Source organism: Pleurodeles waltl, chromosome 3_2, assembly GCF_031143425.1.
Source record: "Pleurodeles waltl isolate 20211129_DDA chromosome 3_2, aPleWal1.hap1.20221129, whole genome shotgun sequence".
NCBI lineage: Eukaryota > Metazoa > Chordata > Amphibia > Caudata > Salamandridae > Pleurodeles > Pleurodeles waltl.
The window spans coordinates 219,435,314-219,454,606 of record NC_090441.1 but is presented as its reverse complement, the minus strand read 5'-3'; positions in this window follow the sequence as shown (position 1 = coordinate 219,454,606).

Sequence of the window (19,293 nt, the reverse complement as noted above, 5' to 3'; positions counted from 1 at the left end):
TCTCAATCTGATCCAGGGACTCCCCCAGGAAAAGGTTCAGGAAAGAAACTTCTCAGCCTGCCCATTACTAGACAGTCTAGCATAGTTGGTACAGAGGTTGAATCACACCATACTGATGGTGTGCTCTCACATTATGCTGGTAGACAAGCTGTTAGGGTGCCCTCTGTAAGGGACAGGTCTCCTTCTGTTCATTCCCATCATACCTCTGTATCTAGAAATGTCCCTCCCACCCACCCTGATGACAGATTGTTAGAAAGGGAGCTCAATAGATTGAGAGTGGAACAAACCAGACTGAAGCTCAAGAAGCAACAGCTGGATTTGGATAGACAGTCTTTAGAAATAGAGAGGGAAAGACAGAAGTTGGGTTTAGATACCCATGGTGGCAGCAGCAGTATTCCCCATAGTCATCCTGCAAAAGAGCATGATTCCAGGAATCTGCACAAGATAGTTCCCCCTTATAAGGAGGGGGATGACATTAACAAGTGGTTTGCTGCACTTGAGAGGGCCTGTGCTGTACAGGATGTCCCTCAAAAGCAGTGGGCTGCTATCCTATGGCTATCATTTACTGGAAAAGGTAGGGATAGGCTCCTTACTGTAAAAGAAAATGATGCTAATAATTTCCAAGTTCTTAAGAATGCACTCCTGGATGGTTATGGCTTAACCACTGAACAGTACAGGATAAAGTTCAGAGAGACCAAAAAGGAGTCTTCACAAGACTGGGTTGATTTCATTGACCATTCAGTGAAGGCCTTGGAGGGGTGGTTACATGGCAGTAAAGTTACTGATTATGACAGCCTGTATAACTTAATCCTGAGAGAGCATATTCTTAATAATTGTGTGTCTGATTTGGTGCACCAGTACTTGGTGGACTCTGATCTGACCTCTCCCCAAGAATTGGGAAAGAAGGCAGACAAATGGGTCAGAACAAGAGTGAACAGAAAAGTTCATACAGGGGGTGACAAAGATGGAAACAAAAAGAAGGATGGTAAGTCTTCAGACAAGGGTGGGGACAAATCTAAAAATGAGTCTTCATCAGGCCCACAAAAACACTCTGGTGGGGGTGGTGGGCCCAAATCCTCCTTTAATCAGAACAAGGAAAAGAAACCATGGTGCTATTTATGTAAAATAAAAGGCCATTGGACAACAGATCCCAGTTGTCCAAAGAAAGGCACCACAGCTCCTACCACTACAACCCCTACTGCTACACCTAGTGTCCCTACTAATAGCAGTGGTGGTGGGAGCAAACCTACTAATAGCCAATCCAAGGGAGTAGCTGGGCTCACTTTTGGTAATTTAGTTGGGGTTGGTCTGATTAGGGAGACCACAGAGGCTACTTTAGTCTCTGAAGGGGCTATTGACTTAGCCACTTTGGTTGCTTGCCCCCATAACTTGGAGAAGTACAAGCAACTAACCCTAATAAATGGTGTTGAGGTCCAGGCCTACAGGGACACAGGTGCCAGTGTCACAATGGTGATTGAGAAACTGGTGCACCCTGAACAACACATACTTGGACACCAGTACCAAGTAACCGATGCTCACAACATAACACAAAGCCACCCCATGGCTGTTGTAAATCTCAACTGGGGGGGGGTAACTGGTCCAAAGAAAGTTGTGGTAGCTTCAGATTTACCTGTAGACTGTCTATTAGGGAATGATTTGGAGACATCAGCTTGGTCAGATGTGGAGTTGGAGGCCCATGCAGCAATGCTGGGCATCCCAGGGCATATTTTTGCTTTGACAAGGGCTCAGGCCAAAAAGCAAAAAGGACAGGGAAGCTTGGATCCTGGAACAATGGACCAAGTGCTCCCTAAAGCTAGGGCTAGTAGAAGCAAACCACTTCCTACTATCCCTCCCTCTACAGTGGATTCTAATTCTGAGGAAGAAGAATTCCCTCCCTGTGCAGAACCTACACCAGAGGAGCTGGAAGCAGACACTGCTGAGCTTTTGGGTGAAGGGGGGCCTGCCAGGGAGGAGCTGAGTGTGGCACAGCAAACCTGTCCCACATTAGAGGGTCTCAGACAGCAAGCTGTCAAACAGGCTAATGGGGATGTCAGTGACTCTCACAGAGTTTACTGGGAGGACAACCTCTTGTACACTGAGCATAGGGATCCTAAACCTGGAGCTGCCAGGAGATTAGTGATTCCTCAGGAGTACAGAAAGTTCCTCCTAACACTGGCACATGACATTCCCTTAGCTGGGCACCTGGGTCAAATGAAAACTTGGGACAGATTGGTACCATTGTTTCATTGGCCTAGGATGTCTGAGGACACAAAGGAATTTTGTAAGTCCTGTGAAACCTGTCAAGCCAGTGGCAAGACAGGTGGCACTCCAAAGGCACCCCTTATCCCACTGCCTGTGGTTGGGGTTCCCTTTGAAAGGGTAGGGGTTGACATAGTTGGCCCCCTTGACCCTCCTACTGCTTCAGGCAATAGGTTTATCTTGGTGGTAGTGGACCATGCCACAAGATATCCTGAAGCTATTCCTTTAAGGACCACTACAGCACCTGCAGTGGCAAAGGCCCTCCTGGGAATATTTTCCAGGGTGGGCTTCTCTAAGGAAGTAGTATCAGACAGTGGAAGCAATTTCATGTCTGCATACTTAAAGGCCATGTGGAAGGAGTGTGGTGTAACTTACAAGTTCACAACACCCTATCATCCACAAACAAATGGACTGGTGGAGAGATTTAATAAAACTCTCAAAGGCATGATTATGGGACTCCCTGAAAAACTCCGCAGGAGATGGGATATCCTTCTACCATGCCTCCTTTTTGCCTACAGGGAGGTACACCAGAAAGGAGTGGGCTTCAGCCCCTTTGAACTTCTTTTTGGACACCCTGTTAGGGGTCCACTCACACTTGTAAAGGAGGGTTGGGAACAACCTTTAAAAGCTCCTAAGCAGGATATTGTGGATTATGTACTTGGCCTCAGATCAAGGATGGCTGAGTACATGAAAAAGGCCAGTAAAAACCTTCAGGCCAGCCAAGAGCTCCAGAAGCAACGGCATGATCAGAAGGCTGTTTTGGTTCAGTACCAACCAGGGCAGAAAGTGTGTGTCTTGGAGCCTGTGGCCCCAAGAGCACTCAAAGATAAATGGAGTGGACCCCACACAATTGTTGAAAAGAAGGGTGAAGTCACCTACTTGGTTGACTTAGGCACTGCCAGGAGTCCCCTTAGGGTGCTCCATGTCAACCGCCTGAAACCCTACTATGACAGGGCTGATCTCACCCTGCTCATGGCAACAGATGAGCGACAGGAAGAAGACAGTGATCCTCTACCTGATCTCTTCTCTTCCACAGAACAAGATGCTCTTGTGGAAGGGGTAGTTTTGGCTGATTGTCTTACTGCTGAGCAGAAAGATAATTGCATAAATCTCCTAGGACAATTTTCAGAACTCTTCTCTACTGTGCAGGCACCACTTCTTGGTGTGAGCACACTATAGATACTGGAGACAGTTTACCTGTCAAAAGTAAGATCTATAGGCAGCCTGACCATGTCAGGGACTGCATAAAGCAAGAAGTTCAGAAAATGTTGGAACTAGGAGTGGTTGAGCACTCTGACAGTCCATGGGCTTCTCCTGTGGTACTGGTACCAAAACCCAATTCTAAAGATGGAAAGAAAGAAATGCGGTTTTGTGTAGACTATAGAGGTCTCAACTTGGTAACCAAAACTGATGCTCACCCTATACCCAGGGCAGATGAGCTCATAGATACACTGGCATCTGCCAAGTATCTAAGCACTTTTGATTTGACTGCAGGGTATTGGCAGATCAAATTGTCAGAAGATGCTAAACCTAAGACGGCATTTTCTACCATTGGAGGACATTACCAGTTTACTGTAATGCCTTTTGGTTTGAAAAATGCACCTGCCACTTTTCAGAGGTTGGTGAACACAGTCCTGCAAGGGCTGGAAGCTTTCAGTGCAGCATATTTGGACGATATAGCTGTCTTTAGCTCCAGCTGGGATGATCACCTGGTCCACCTATGGAAAGTTTTGGAGGCCCTGCAAAAGGCAGGCCTCACTATCAAGGCTTCAAAGTGCCAGATAGGGCAGGGTAAGGTGGTTTATCTGGGACACCTTGTTGGTGGGGAACAGATTGCACCACTTCAGGGGAAAATCCAAACAATTATTGATTGGGTTCCCCCTACCACTCAGACTCAGGTGAGAGCCTTCCTAGGCCTCACTGGGTACTACAGGAGGTTCATTAAGAACTATGGCTCCATTGCAGCCCCTCTTAATGACCTCAATTCCAAGAAAATGCCTAAAAAGGTATTATGGACAGCAAGCTGTCAGAAAGCTTTTGAGGAGCTGAAGCAGGCCATGTGCTCTGCACCTGTCCTGAAAAGCCCTTGTTACTCTAAAATATTCTATGTCCAAACTGATGCATCTGAATTAGGAGTAGGGGCAGTCCTATCACAACTTAATTCTGAGGGCCAGGATCAACCTGTTGCTTTTATTAGTAGGAGGTTGACCCCTAGAGAAAAGCGTTGGTCTGCCATTGAGAGGGAGGCCTTTGCTGTGGTCTGGGCTCTGAAGAAGTTGAGGCCATACCTGTTTGGCACTCACTTCATTGTTCAGACAGACCACAAACCTCTACTTTGGCTAAAACAAATGAAAGGTGAAAATCCTAAATTGTTGAGGTGGTCCATATCCCTACAGGGAATGGACTATACAGTGGAACATAGACCTGGGAGTAACCACTCCAATGCAGATGGACTCTCCAGATATTTCCACTTAGACAATGAAGACTCATCAGGTAATGGCTAGTCTTATTGTCCTTCGTTTGGGGGGGGGTTGTGTAGGAAAGTACCATCTTGCCTGGCATGTTACCCCCATTTTTCACTGTATATATGTTGTTTTAGTTGTATGTGTCACTGGGACCCTGGTAACCCAGGGCCCCAGTGCTCATAAGTGTGCCTGATTGTGTTACCTGTGTAGTGACTAACTGTCTCACTGACGCTCTGCTAATCAGAACCTCAGTGGTTATGCTCTCTCATTTCTTTCCAAATTGTCACTGACAGGCTAGTGACCATTTTTACCAATTTACATTGGCTTACTGGAACACCCTTATAATTCCCTAGTATATGGTACTGAGGTACCCAGGGTATTGGGGTTCCAGGAGATCCCTATGGGCTGCAGCATTTCTTTTGCCACCCATAGGGAGCTCAGACAATTCTTACACAGGCCTGCCACTGCAGCCTGAGTGAAATAACGTCCACGTTATTTCACAGCCATTTTACACTGCACTTAAGCAACTTATAAGTCACCTATATGTCTAACCTTTACCTGGTAAAGGTTAGGTGCAAAGTTACTTAGTGTGAGGGCACCCTGGCACTAGCCAAGATGCCCCCACATTGTTCAGAGCCAATTCACTGTGTCGCGGTTCCCAGCAATGCAGCCCAGCGAGGTGAGGCAAGGACTTACCTCCACCAAACTTGGACTGAAGAGTCACTGGACTGTGGGAGTCAGTTGGACAGAGTTGCTGAGTTCAAGGGACCACGCTCGTCGTGCTGAGAGGGGTCCCATAGGACCGGTGATGCAGTCTTTTGGTGCCTGCGGTTGCATGGGGAGGATTCAGTCGTCCCACAGGAGATTTCTTCAGCGCTCCTGGTGCACAAAGGAGGCAGGCTACCTCCAGAGCATGCACCACCAGCAAACAGGCGAGAAAGCAGCAGGAGAAGCGATACAAGGTTGCAGTAGGCGTCTTTGGCTACTTTGTTGCGGTTTTGCAGGCGTCCTGAACAGTCAGAGGTCGATCCTTTGGCAGAAGTTGAAGAGAGAGATGCAGGGGAACTCGGATGAGCACTTGCATTCGTTATCTACAGAATTCCCCAAAGCAGAGACCCTAAATAGCCAGAAAAGGAGGTTTGGCTACCTAGGAAGGAGGATAGGACAGCAACACATGTAAGAGTCTATCAGAAAAAGTCTCTGACGTCACCTGCTGGCACTGGCCACTCAGAGCAGTCCAGTGTGCCAGCAACACCTCTCTTTCCAAGATGGCAGAGGTCTGGGGCACACTGGAGGAGCTCTGGGCACCTCCCCTGGGAGGTGCAGGTCTGGGGAGTGGTCACTCCCCTTTCCTTTGTCCAGTTTTTCACCAGAGCAGGGCTGGGGGATCCCTGAACTGGTGTAGACTGGCTTATGCAGAGATGGGCACCATCTGTGCCAATCAAAGCATTTCCAGAGGCTGGGAGAGGCTACTCCTCCCCAGCCCTGACACCTTTTTCCAAAGGAAGAGGGTGTAACACCCTCTCTCTGAGGAAGTCCTTTGTTCTGCCTCTTCCTCGGCCAAGCCTGGCTGGACCCCAGGAGGGCAGAAACCTGTCTGAGGGGTTGGCAGCAGCAGCAGCTGCAGTGAACCCCGGGAAAGGCAGTTTGGCAGTACCCGGGTCTGTGCTAGAGACTCGGGGAATCATGGAATTGTCTCCCCAATGCCAGAATGGCATTGGGGTGACAATTCCATGATCTTAGACATGTTACATGGCCATGTTCGGAGTTACCATTGTGACGCTATACAGAGGTAGTGACCTATGTATAGTGCACACGTGAAATGGTGTCCCAGCACTCACAAAGTCCGGGGAATTTTCCCTGAACGATGTGGGGCACCTTGGCTAGTGCCAGGGTGCCCACACACTAAGTAACTTAGCACCCAAACTTCACCTGGTGAAGGTTAGACATATAGGTGACTTATAAGTTACTTAAGTGCAGTGGTAAATGGCTGTGAAAAAACGTGGACGTTATTTTACTCAGGCTGCAGTGGCAGGCCTGTGTAAGAATTGTCAGAACTCCCTATTGGTGGCAAAAGAAATGCTGCAGCCCATAGGGATCTCCTGGAACCCCAATACCATGGGTACCTCAGTACCATTTGCTAGGGAATTATAAGGGTGTTCCAGTATGCCAATGTGAATTGGTAAAATTGGTCACTAGCCTGTTAGTGACAATTTAGAAAGCAGAGAGAGCATAACCACTGAGGTTCTGATTAGCATTTGGATCCTAGCTACCCCCTGTTCTGCTCAACTTCAGACTGAGTGAAGACGAAAGGAAAGGAATGCCAAGAATACAGCACTGTTAGTCTGAGTAATTAATTTACCAAGTCACCTCTCAAGTTTCATGCACAGAGAAAATTATGTGGGCTTTTACTTCAAAGGCAGTAACACAAGTGCAATTCTGAAAATAATCACAGCAGTGAAATAATACTGATCACAGAACTCAACCATTGTTATTATATGTATATATATATATATATATATATATATATATATATATATATATATATATATAAACTACGTATTCACGCATGTCAGGTTTAACGTAGAGGCAATGGCCTTCATGGGGTCATACTTGGTCTGGTCCTTTACCTCTAGTGTCAGAAGTGTGTCCCTCCTCACAATGGACATGTAACTTCACAGACTACCCCCTGTTCTGCTCAACTTCAGACTGAGAGGAGACGAAAGGAAAGGAATGCCAGGAATACAGCACTGTTAGTCTGAGTAATTAATTTACCAAGTCACCTCTCAAGTTTCATGCACAGAGAAAATTATGTGGGCTTTTACTTCAAAGGCAGTAACACAAGTGCAATTCTGAAAATAATCACAGCAGTGAAATAATACTGATCACAGAACTCAACCATTGTTATTATATGTGTATATATATATATATATATATATATATATATATATATATATATATATATATATATATAAACTACGTATTCACACATGTCAGGCTTAACATAGAGGCAATGGCCTTTATGGGGGCATACTTAGTCTGGTCCTTTAACTCTAGTGTCAGGAGTGTGTCCCTTCCCACAATGGACTTGTCAGTCACAGGCTACCTTTTACCCCCAATACTCATCTAAGATTTTGTGTACCTTCAGAGCTACTTTATAAGCTGTAAATCATTTAACTGTATAATTTCCCACCATATCACTTGGCACCAGGTCGTTTGGCATGTGGACCCTCACCTCTCCATTTGATATTTCTGCTATGCTGCCACCATCACTGCAGGATTCTGAAAGTTGCCTTGCCTTTAGCCCTAGCTTCCTCATGTGTTCCTCCTGCTCCAACCGTAGTATTGTTTCGGCTAAGGCCCTCTCAGCCTACTCCTTCTCCAACTTTATTCTGGCCAGCACCATCTCCGTCTTAAACCTCCTTTCATCCCTCCTGCCCTATAACTCCAATTGTCACAGGCCCTTGAAAGGCACACTACTCCCTGCCACATCCTGGGGAGCTTGATTCATTGGGGTTCTTTCGGCACCTCACGATTATCTCCTGGGTCCTGGTCCTCATCCTCGTTCAGACCCAGGTCCCCCTTAGAATCATTCTCCTGTGTTACTGCTTGCAGGCTCTTGGCCTCTTCTTAGGCTCAGAGGGCTATCTGTAGATCCACTTTGGAGGCTTTCCTGCCCACATTCAGCCCCTCTCCCTGCAGAGTCTTTGCAGCTCGGCCATAGTGAGGGTGTCAATATTCATCAGCTCCATCTCCATGGTAGAAGAGGAAGGTAGGGTTACTTAAATATAGAAAGAAATAAACACAGTCAATGGAAACTAAGCAGAATTTAAAAAGTCACTAAAATGACAAATCCTATCCGTAGGACTGGAGAGAAGCAATGTTAAAGATTTAGATAAAAGTAGTGCCTAAGAACGCGAAGCACCAACTGAAGGTATCTGGTCGTGCTGCACGGGTACCAAGTCACAAGCTCAAGCGGACCACGATGGAGCAGAGGCTGAGCATAGGACCTGTTTTACACCTCGAAGTCTACAGTCTGCCCTGACTACAATGTGCAAGTTCCTGCTGGGATGGTGAGCTCGCCTGCAAGATACACAGGGTGATGACTGCAGTGACGCTGTAGATGATGCAGCTGGTTTTAAAGATGGTGTGGGCCAGCAAGGGGAGCCAATGAAGTGCCATCAGGATGAGGGTGATATTATCTTACTGCTTCAGGCCCTGGATCAGAGGTGCTGCAGCATGTAAGACACCCCAAAGTGTTGAAGTGAGCCTCAGCAAGGCCTACTAGTGCAAGGGGTTTACCTTTTTCTGCACAAAGTCCTCAGACCATGTAGGAAGAAGTTGGCACAGAAACTGAAATAAAAGACAAAGTTTATTAACCTCATGAGGTGGTACTACAGTTCAAACAGCACCCTTCGGTAATGTTTGAAGTAGCACACTGAACTGCGAGAGCATGGTCCTTTTATACCCATGCAGGGGCTAAAAGGAGGTGGTACAATTATAGAAGCAAGACTTGCATACATGTAAGGTCATGTGGAAATGGACAGTCGACAGGTAGGAGGAGCTAACAGTTTTCAAGGACTAACAGCTGCAGACCTTACTGAGCATGTGCGAAAGTGGGAGATGCTAAATATAACTTGTCACTAGGCAGATTTTCAAGAGTAGTTAACAGAAAGGTAGGACAGAGCACATGGTGAGCACATGGCAGCATGTGGCAGAGAAAATGGCTGCCATGAATACAAAATGGATTCCGTGAAATGTTCACAATAGTTACTAAATACAAGATGTCTTCTGCTAATGCTTAATCTAATCGCTGCTAAACTACAACAGACGACCCTTTCAGCATTAGCTGAAGACATTCGTCTTTCTAGGATAATCTAAATATTCATCTTGTATATTTATGCTCATCATTTCAGCTATTTCCTTATCTAACATATGTTGTGCTTTTATTTCTGTAATATTTCTTTTGGTAGGCATACAAGCAGTAATACACATGGAGCAGAACATTGGACCACACTGAATACAGATACAGCATGTGAAAAATATTGCAATCATTACACACAGGATAGTCAATAGTTTCCAGCCCCAGGCGGAAACAAGAGCCCAAAACCATCCAGAAAAAGTCAAAGTACCAGTCTCTGTGTGGATTTCTTCAGCAATTTTATGCAATTTAGATATTGTATCATATACTGAAGGTGAGTGATCGGGAAAAAAAACACAGCAACTACTACCGATGATGCGACATGCACCACCTCGGTCAGTTAATATCACATCTAGTACCATACGATTTTGAAGCGCTACAATCCTCGCAATTTGGAGCTCCTCAGTAATATTCCCAAGTGCCAGAGCTGCCTGATTGGTAACAGCTTCCACAACCCTATTCAATCGTCTTACTTTCCTAATGTTTAACGCAGCACCCACAAAGGGGAACAACCCTAAATTAAAATCAACATATTGTTGCAGGCTAGTATCTGTTTGGTCTACCTCATTTGTACTTATTGCCCTTTTATATCTATTTTTAACGATGTCATTGAACAGTTTAAAATCTCGGTGATATGATACAGGGGCCAAAAACACAGGGGGTAATAGAAAAGATACATAACACACACCTGACCACCCAACAGGTAGTTGGTAATATCCATAGTTACCACAAACAAAATATGTATTATGTGAAGCTGTAAAACTACTATTATTTTACACCCTCAATAGTTAAAATCAAGGTACAATCGCTTATCTCTACTGGAATTCGCCCAATGCTACGTATACATAAATCTGCTTTAGTTTTTGTAACAGAAATCACAAATTGTTCTTTCTTGTCAGAGTCTCATATATTTGTGAAGACATATGGTATTGAAACATTGTCCGGTTGATACTCTTCCCATTCCCATTTAGTTCCTTTGGCTTGGGGATACCCATCTTTGTCTTGGTAGCATACTTTATTAAGGCGAAAAAGAAGTCCGCCCTCTGTATGTTTTCCAGATGTAAACAAAAGCGTGTACCAAGCTTGACAAGAACCATTGTGTGAAAAAGAAAGAGGAATGAAAGGTGTTCCTCCTTTCTTTTGATGCGCAGGTATCATTCCACATACCCAACAGTTAGTAGTATTTGTAGCATTATGAGTATGAAGCAACATCTGAATGAAAGTATTATTGAAGTACGATTGACGGTGCTTCTGCTCCTGATAGGGAAGCGTAAAGTAATAGTGATCCTCTGGTACTGGAGTAGTGGCAACAAAAAACTCACGAGCAGGAGCATTCTTTTCAACAAACCAGGTGATTATTGCTATAACCACCAAAACAACAACAAACCCCATAGTACTAATGATCAGTTTGTTATTCATTTTAGCAACAGTGATAATCGACCCTTTCAGAAATGAATTAAAAACAATCGTTGGAGCTCTTATCCCTGGGCAGCCGCTGATTTCTTCACCACGGGCCAAGACGGGTGTCACTACTCTAATGCATGGCTTATTCCCCCCCTTGCCACATTGGCTCTCCGTTTCACTAACCCAGGGCGGTAGCTCAACCAGTTTTTTTCAAAAAAGTTTCAGATTCTTTCCTCGGTCTCAAATTATATCGCAACACTCCAGAAGTCGTATGGTCCGGGAAGACCTCTGCAGATTCGTCAGGTGATATAGCACGGCCTTTGTCCGTAGTCAAAATCTCTCGATGATCGGTCAGCACAGCATGTTCCACCAAGGTAGGTAGCACTCTCTTGCAGTGAGTACTATGGACCCAATTCTTTCGGTTCGTCACTCGAACTGCTGTCCTTGTCGCTAGGAGCACCTGTTCTGGGCCTCCTTGGTTCCAAGCTGCTTGATCTTTCAAAGGACTTAATCATCACCTGGTCACCAGGTCGGAGTTCATGGCCTTCACCTGTAGATCTGTCAGGAAGTGCTTCTCGAAACCTGTTGATGAATAGAAACCAAATTGTCAGTTAACTGTGCCAAATAATCATTCATCAGGACACAAGGTACATCATATACAGATTTTGGCTTAGGAACTCCCCAAATGTTCATTGGCCTCCCGAAAACCACTTCGTATGGGCTAAGGCCGAGTCGAGAGTGTGGCACTGACCTAATAGACAATAATGCCAACGGTAATGCATCCAGCCAAGTTAAGGATGTGGAAGTCTGTATCTTTGCTAACTTCAGCTTCAAAGTAGCGTTATACCTTTCCACCAACCCTGCTGATTGTGGGTGGAAAACCACATGGAACTTCGGTTTGATCCCTAATCCTTTCAGGACATACTTAATAACTTCCCCAACAAAATAAGGTCCGTTATCATTCCATAAAAGTCTGCAAACACCAAACCTAGGGAAAAATTCTTTCAAAAGCACCTTCGCTGTGGTAATGGCAGTATTATCCTTTGTGGGGTACGCCTCTATCCATTTACTGAAGGCACATACCACCACCACAAAGACACACTTTAAATTGTTGCAGCGTTCAAGCTGAACATAATCCATTTGTAGAACTTCAAAAGCTGCAGTTGGTGTAGCAAACCCTCCCTCAGGAGTACGTGTCCCTTTTCCAGGATTGTATTGTAAACAGATCAAACAAGACTGTACTACTCTCTTAGCTATACTGGAAATTTCTGGATGCTCCCAAACTTGCGTAAGCAACTTCGTTATTGTTGAAGCTCCAACATGTGCCAGCCAATGTGCCATCTGAACCATAGGTTGTACAAAAGCTATAGGCAATTTCCATTTATCCATCTGCTTATTCCGCCAACAGCCCTCATCATCCAATTCTCCATCTTCAGACCATTGCTCACGTTCTTTCACAAAAGCAGATTTCTGTATATCTAATACGTCTTGTCTATCATTATGCCAACGTTCAGCTTGTGACTTCACTACATACATAAAAGTAGTACTTCGCTGCATTGCAGTCTCACGTGCTACGCGGTCCGCAAGAGCATTACTTTGCCCTATCTTATTGGTCACTTTCTTATGTGCACTACATTTCACAATAGCTAGTTTCTTTGGATATGTCAATGCAGTCAAGAGGTTATGCACTAATTCTCCATGCATTATCTGCATCCCGTGGGATGTGAGAAAACCTCTCTCCTTCCAAATCAAACCAAAATCATGAGCCACTCCAAAAGCATAGCGGCTGTCTGTATAAATGTTCACACATAAGTCAGTACTAAACTCACATGCTCATGTCAAAGCTATGAGTTCAGCTGCTTGAGCTGACTTCTGTGGTATACGAGCTGTCTCCACTACTGTGTGTATTGTGGTGATTGCATATGGAGCTGAGGTCGTACCATCTGGCAACTTCAAACAAGACCCATCAACCCACAATTCCCCGTCTACATCTGGAAGGGGCGTATCTTGTAAATCAATACGAACCTTTGTCTGTTCTTCGGTAAGGAAGATACAATCATGTGTTTCTTGTGACTGAGGCTGAGTCACCGGATATGGCAACAAAGTGGCTAGATTTAGTGTTGCACATCTCTTCAGTGTAATGTGAGGAGCCAGCAATGTCAACTCATATCCTGTTATGTGAGCGCTAGTTAAATGTTGTGTCTTTGTTTGATTTAAAAGAGCATCAACCGTATGGGGTACTAACACCAACAGTTTATGTGACAAAACTATCCCTTCACTCTGACGTATTGACACAGCTGTTGCGGCAACTGAACGAAAACACCCAGGCAACGCTCGAGCGACAGGATCAAGTACTGCTGAAAAATATGCACAGGGACGCTGCTTATCGCCATGCGTCTGTACTAAAACTGACAAGGCACATCCATCTTTCTCATGTACGTAAAGTGCAAAAGGCTTCATGTAATCTGGAGTACCTAACACTGGTGCTGAATGAAGGGCTTGTCGTAGCTGCCGGAAAGCAGTCTCACATTCATATGTCCATGGGAGGGGCATTGGAGTATCTTTAGTCAAAAGTGCTAGAATAGTTTTGACAATGTGTGAAAACCCGAAAATATATATTGCCTACAAAGAGAAGTAAGACCAAGGAATGCACAAACAACTTTCTGAGTAGAGGGTACTGGTGTGTCTAAAATTGCTTGAATAAGATCTGATGTAAGTGCACGGCCCTCCTTAGACAAAAGGTGACCTAAATAGGTTACCTTTGGTCTACAATATTGCAATTTCTTTCGTGACACTTTATGATGGTGTGAAGCAAGAAAAGAAAGTAAGGACAAAGTGCACCTTTCACATTGCTCAGGGGTATCAGCCGCCAACAAAATATCATCGACATATTGTATGAGAGCCACACCTTCAGGCAAAACAAAAGAATCGAGTTGTTGTTTTAACGCTTGACTATAAATACTTGGACTCTCAGCATAGCCTTGAGGAACTCTGCAAAATCTACATGATCGTTTATTCAAAGTAAAACCAAACAAATATCGGCCGTCAGGATGAATGGGGATTGAAAAGAAAGCATTCTTCAAGTCTATCAAAGAGAACGTAGTTGCTGTCGGGGGAACCAAAGTAAGAAGTGTCGTGATGTTAGATACCACAGGATATTGTGGTATCACAATCTTATTGACTTCTCGTAAATCAATAATAAATCGGTAAATCCTGGTATCAGTATCCTTTTTCAGAATAGGAAGAATCGGACTAATACAAACATTATACAGAACTTCCTCAACAACTCCAACTGCAATAAGATCATGCACAATTCGTGTGAGTGCTTCTTCACCCTCCTGTGAAATTTTGTATTGAGGCAAACATGGCAATACAGCTCCCGCCTTGACACTAATATGTACAGGTGGAATAATCATTTGTCCCACATCAGTATCTGAAGTAGCCCACAAAGTACTAGGGAGTGAAGCTAATGCAATATCCTCTTTAACAAGACAAACTCTTTCCATCACAGGATGATTATCATTTAAAATAACACGCACCCCTTCAGGAGAGCATCGTATTGTAGCCCTGAAATACTTGAGCATATCAAGACCCACAATATTGTCTGGTGTATTTGGAGAAAGAAAAAATGGACATGGAGCAGTAAGTTTATCAACATGGAATGCAAGTGGTTGTGACAATGGGCTAGGGGAAGGTGTTCCATCGAAACCTATCAATGTAATGGTTAAGCCAGACAGGGGAGCCCTTGGAATCAATTGTTTAGACAAGGCGCTACGAGTAGCTCCTGTATCAACCAGAAACTGATCAGTAGAACCCAAAACATGTGCTGTAACATAGGGACCCCTCTGATCTACTGGAACTTCAACTGATTCCTTACCCTATCCTACGCAATCCTATGCATAAAGAGAATCTTGGAAATCAGGCTGCACATGGTTAGACATCTGGTATTGGTTCCGTCTATCAAAAGTGTTAAACCCATCCTGCCCTCGTACATTAGCATTAACCCTAGCATGATCATTCGTGCTTCTTCTAGGTCCTCAATATCCTGAGCGATTTCTCATTTGTCCCCGACCACGTGAACACTGCTGAACACGTAGTGCTGGACAATCGGCAGCCCATGCCCAAATTTCTTACAATACGCACACTGATCAACAGACAAATTTGAACGAGTGTAAGAAGAACCATAAGATCCACGTCCAGCTCTATCACTACCTCTAAAAGGCGGACCATAAGCTTGAGCCAACATAACCTTTGTCTTTAATTCTTTAATCTTTTTATCCTCGCTACCTTTCGCTTCTAATTCCTGACGTTCATAATACTGAGCCATAGTCACAAGAGAAACCGGAGTAGAGGTAGTCCATGAACTTTCACTAGCTTTTAGACGACTAGCTATTCCTGGTAACAGATTTGCGACATATTTATCGACAAATAAATGTCTGCCCATATCATCTGACAATAACTGACCGCTAGAATCATAAAATGCTTCTTCAAAGCGTGTAAAGAAATCAGAGACCGATTCATCTGCCTTTTGCTTACAAGACGCTAAAACAGTCCAATCTATCTTTTTAGGGGGAATAATCATTTTTAACTTAACTAATATGGCTGCAGGAAGATCTAGAATCAACTGATATGGCTTGTTCGCAGGTTCCCTATCCGCGTCCATCTGTTCTAATTCTTTCCATGACGCCCCAAAAACTGCACGATCATCAATTTTACTAACAGTTCTCCACATATCTGGCGGTAATATCAATCCAAAAAATAAATCAATGTCAGCCAAAGTCATAGTACAAGAACTAATTGCTCCCTCAACTTCCTCATAAAAGGTGGCTGGATTTTTCCGCTGGTCAGGTAATGCTGTTTTACGTGCCATTACATCTGCCCTATTCCAAGGAGTATACACCCAATTATAAATACAATAACCCTTAGCATCAACAGAAGTTTTATCATCACTTGTACCCAATCCTTTAGGAGGAACATACTAAGGCGCGGCCTCCCGCATTGGTTTCGCGTGAACTATCATAGTCTTATCTGTTCCGAAGATGGAAGCTTGCACCCCACCAGTCTGAGATGTTCGTGCAACTACGTCCACAGCCCTTTTCTCCTCTTGCAAACGGACTGCCACAACACATAATTTCACCAAACGCCTGATTGCATCAGCCACCTGGGAGAAAACAAAAAGACCATCACGCATTTGATTATGATCAGCTGCTACATCATCGGGCTCTAACTCATCAGAATATTTCCGATATAGTTCAATAACTTCTGAGCCAAATGCCTCAGTAAAATATAGCTGCTCCTTTTCCGTCCACCCTTTCATGTTGTCTAAAAGTTCAGAAGCAGAGACAACACTACGAATTGTTTTACGAGCAATAGATCTAAGCTCAGACGCACGGTCAGCAGGCAACATAGAGCGAATGTCTCGCATCTTCTGTTGCTCCGAACTGGAGGCCTTAACTAACTCATGAGGGGCAGAAGGAATGACATACGGAGGTGGAGGGAAATCTAATAACAATAAATCATCATGTGGTTTATTAAGGATAGGATAGAGAGGTTGCCTAACGGTGTATGGCCAGTTACCTGTAATTTACGTTCTTTCTCTTCTAGCTCCTTTAAGTCATTTATTTCTTTCTTTCTCATTTCCAATGCTTTCACAAATACATTCTTCTGCTGCTCTTTCTCAAGCAAGGCTTGCTCACGCTTCACTCGTCCACGCACTTCTTTCTCCCACATTCGTACACAGTAAAACATATCTTGCCTAGACTTTCGCTTACACATACATTGTTCCACATACTCAATCTTTCGCAAATCAAATGACCCATGCATAGGCCTACGTAACTCAGGATCCGCACGAGTGTATTTATTCCATAATGTGCTGTACATTATAGAAGAAAGACCATCTTTAACATACATATCTCTATTGGGCGTCCCCCCTGGGGGTGCCAGTTGCGATTCTTCCAGTTTCAAATTGGTACCATTACAAAAGCAACACATCCTACGAAGTGCGCTAAAAACAGGCATGCCAAAAATAGTGCAGAATATGCAATATTATAATCAAAGTAGCACTTAAGGTGCCGTTCAAATCAAAATTAAATTGGAGAAAATTCTCCTCATTACCTGCCTATATAAATTGCAATTTATATATCAATTCAAAGGACACAAATTGACTAGTCACCCAAAACACGAGAGCCACAATAAGTAGATACAAAACTTCATTAGCAAACAAAGGCATCAAAACCCCAATAAGTGCCGTAAAACGGCTCTTACCAATCACAGGGTGTGCAGGTTCCAACTGCCAAGTTCTAAAATCGACCAAATGGTCACTGCATGACGAATGAACAAAAAGGATCTCAGTCGAGGACCGACGCCACCTGGATGGTCAAATCAGAAAGAAGGGAAAAACGCTGTGGTTGCCAAGACTCGGGTCTCCTCAGGCATTGATCGTCTGCAGCGAGATCCCAATCCTTTGTCGTGACCAATCCGTTGGGCATCCGAGTCGCCGATGAGTCCCTGTTCGGGCGCTAATTTGTTGAAGTAAGCCTCAGCAAGGCCTACTAGTGCAAGGGGTTCACCTTTCTCTGCACAAAGTCCTCAGACCATGTAGGAAGAAGTTGGCACAGAAACTGAAATAAAAAACAAAGTTTATTAACTTCATGAGATGGTACTACAGTTCAAACAGCACCCTTCGGTAATGTTTGAAGTAGCACACTGAACTGAGAGAACATGGTCCTTTTATACCCACACAGGGGCTAAAAGGAGGTGGTACAATTATAGAAGCAAGACTTGCATACATGTAAGGTCATTTGGAAATGCACAGTCGACAGGTAGGAGGAGCTAACAGTTTTCAAGGACTAACAGCTGCAGACCTTACTGAGCATGTGCGAAAGTGGGAGATGCTAAATATAACTTGTCACTAGGCAGATTTTCAAGAGTAGTTAACAGAAAGGTAGGACAGAGCACATGGTGAGCACATGGCAGCATGTGGCAGAGAAAATGGCTGCCATGAATACAAAATGGATTCCGTGAAATGTTCACAATAATTACTAAATACAAGATGTCTTCTGCTAATGCTTAATCTAATTGCTGCTAAACTACAACAAAAGGGGTGGCAGTCTGGGAGACTATGGAGTAGGGTGTTACAAACATCCAGATGTGAGAGTACAAGGGCTTAAATAGCAGTTCTGAAGTCGTTTTATGGAAAAAACTGTTCTAATTTCTTTAGAAGAGAGCGATATGGCACCAGACCATATTTGTGAGGCTGGTGTGCATGGTGAATCCAGGTTACTCAGCAATGTGTGGAAGTTAGAGTTCTAGGTTTTTAAGGTTCATGTCATTGACCCAGGTTTGTATTGTATCTCACTTGTTTTTCTGTAAACTTTGCTGACTCTCAAGCATTAAATCCACTATCTGCAGGACTGGTGTCTTCTCAGTTCTCAGATGGTGCCTGTGATATTGTGCTGGTGTCAGTGCAGACTCTGACATGAAGCCTCTTCTACCCACAGGCACTTGAGGTTGGTGCCTGCAGCTCTGGCCGCCCTCCTGGTGCTTCCTCCTTCATGCCTATCACCAGATGCCTGCCACCTGAACAACCAGAACATCTTGACCAATTACTTTATGGATGGAGACCTGATCCTGGGAGGAGCTCTGCAGGTGTACATGTCAACCCGTTATATCGCTCTAATGGAAGGCATTCTTTGGTACACTAATTGCCATAGGTAAGAACTTGGTCTTCATGGTGCGCTCAGTATCTTGATAGCTTCTTCTTTGTTTCCATTTGATGTGTTCTCCTTCATTCACGAAAATGTAACCGAGGCATCTCTGTTGTTGAAGAAGTAAAAAAGAACATGTCTTCAGCTTTCACTGAAATCTGCTGGCACTGACTTCTCACATTGGCTCAGTCAGGGATCATTCAGGGCCCAACCGGTCCTGGGAACTGAAAGTGTATGTTTTATGCTGTGACAGTTTTAGAAAAGTTTCCCTAAATTGTGTAAATGGCTCAGTTAGGTCATGCTGAGTGCTTCACACACCCTCATATGACCTATGTGTCGAGGGCATGCAGTGTAACTCAAGCTTTGACTTGGGAAAGTAATTATAAAGCATGACATAGCCCCAGGGGTGTCCTTTAGTTCCCTACCCTGACAATAATGATTCTTCAAACCACCCCAACCACCCTTTCTGAAGTTTCCCTAATTTCTTACCAGTCATATGGGGTATACTGACACCACATGACTGTTACAGCTATAGCGA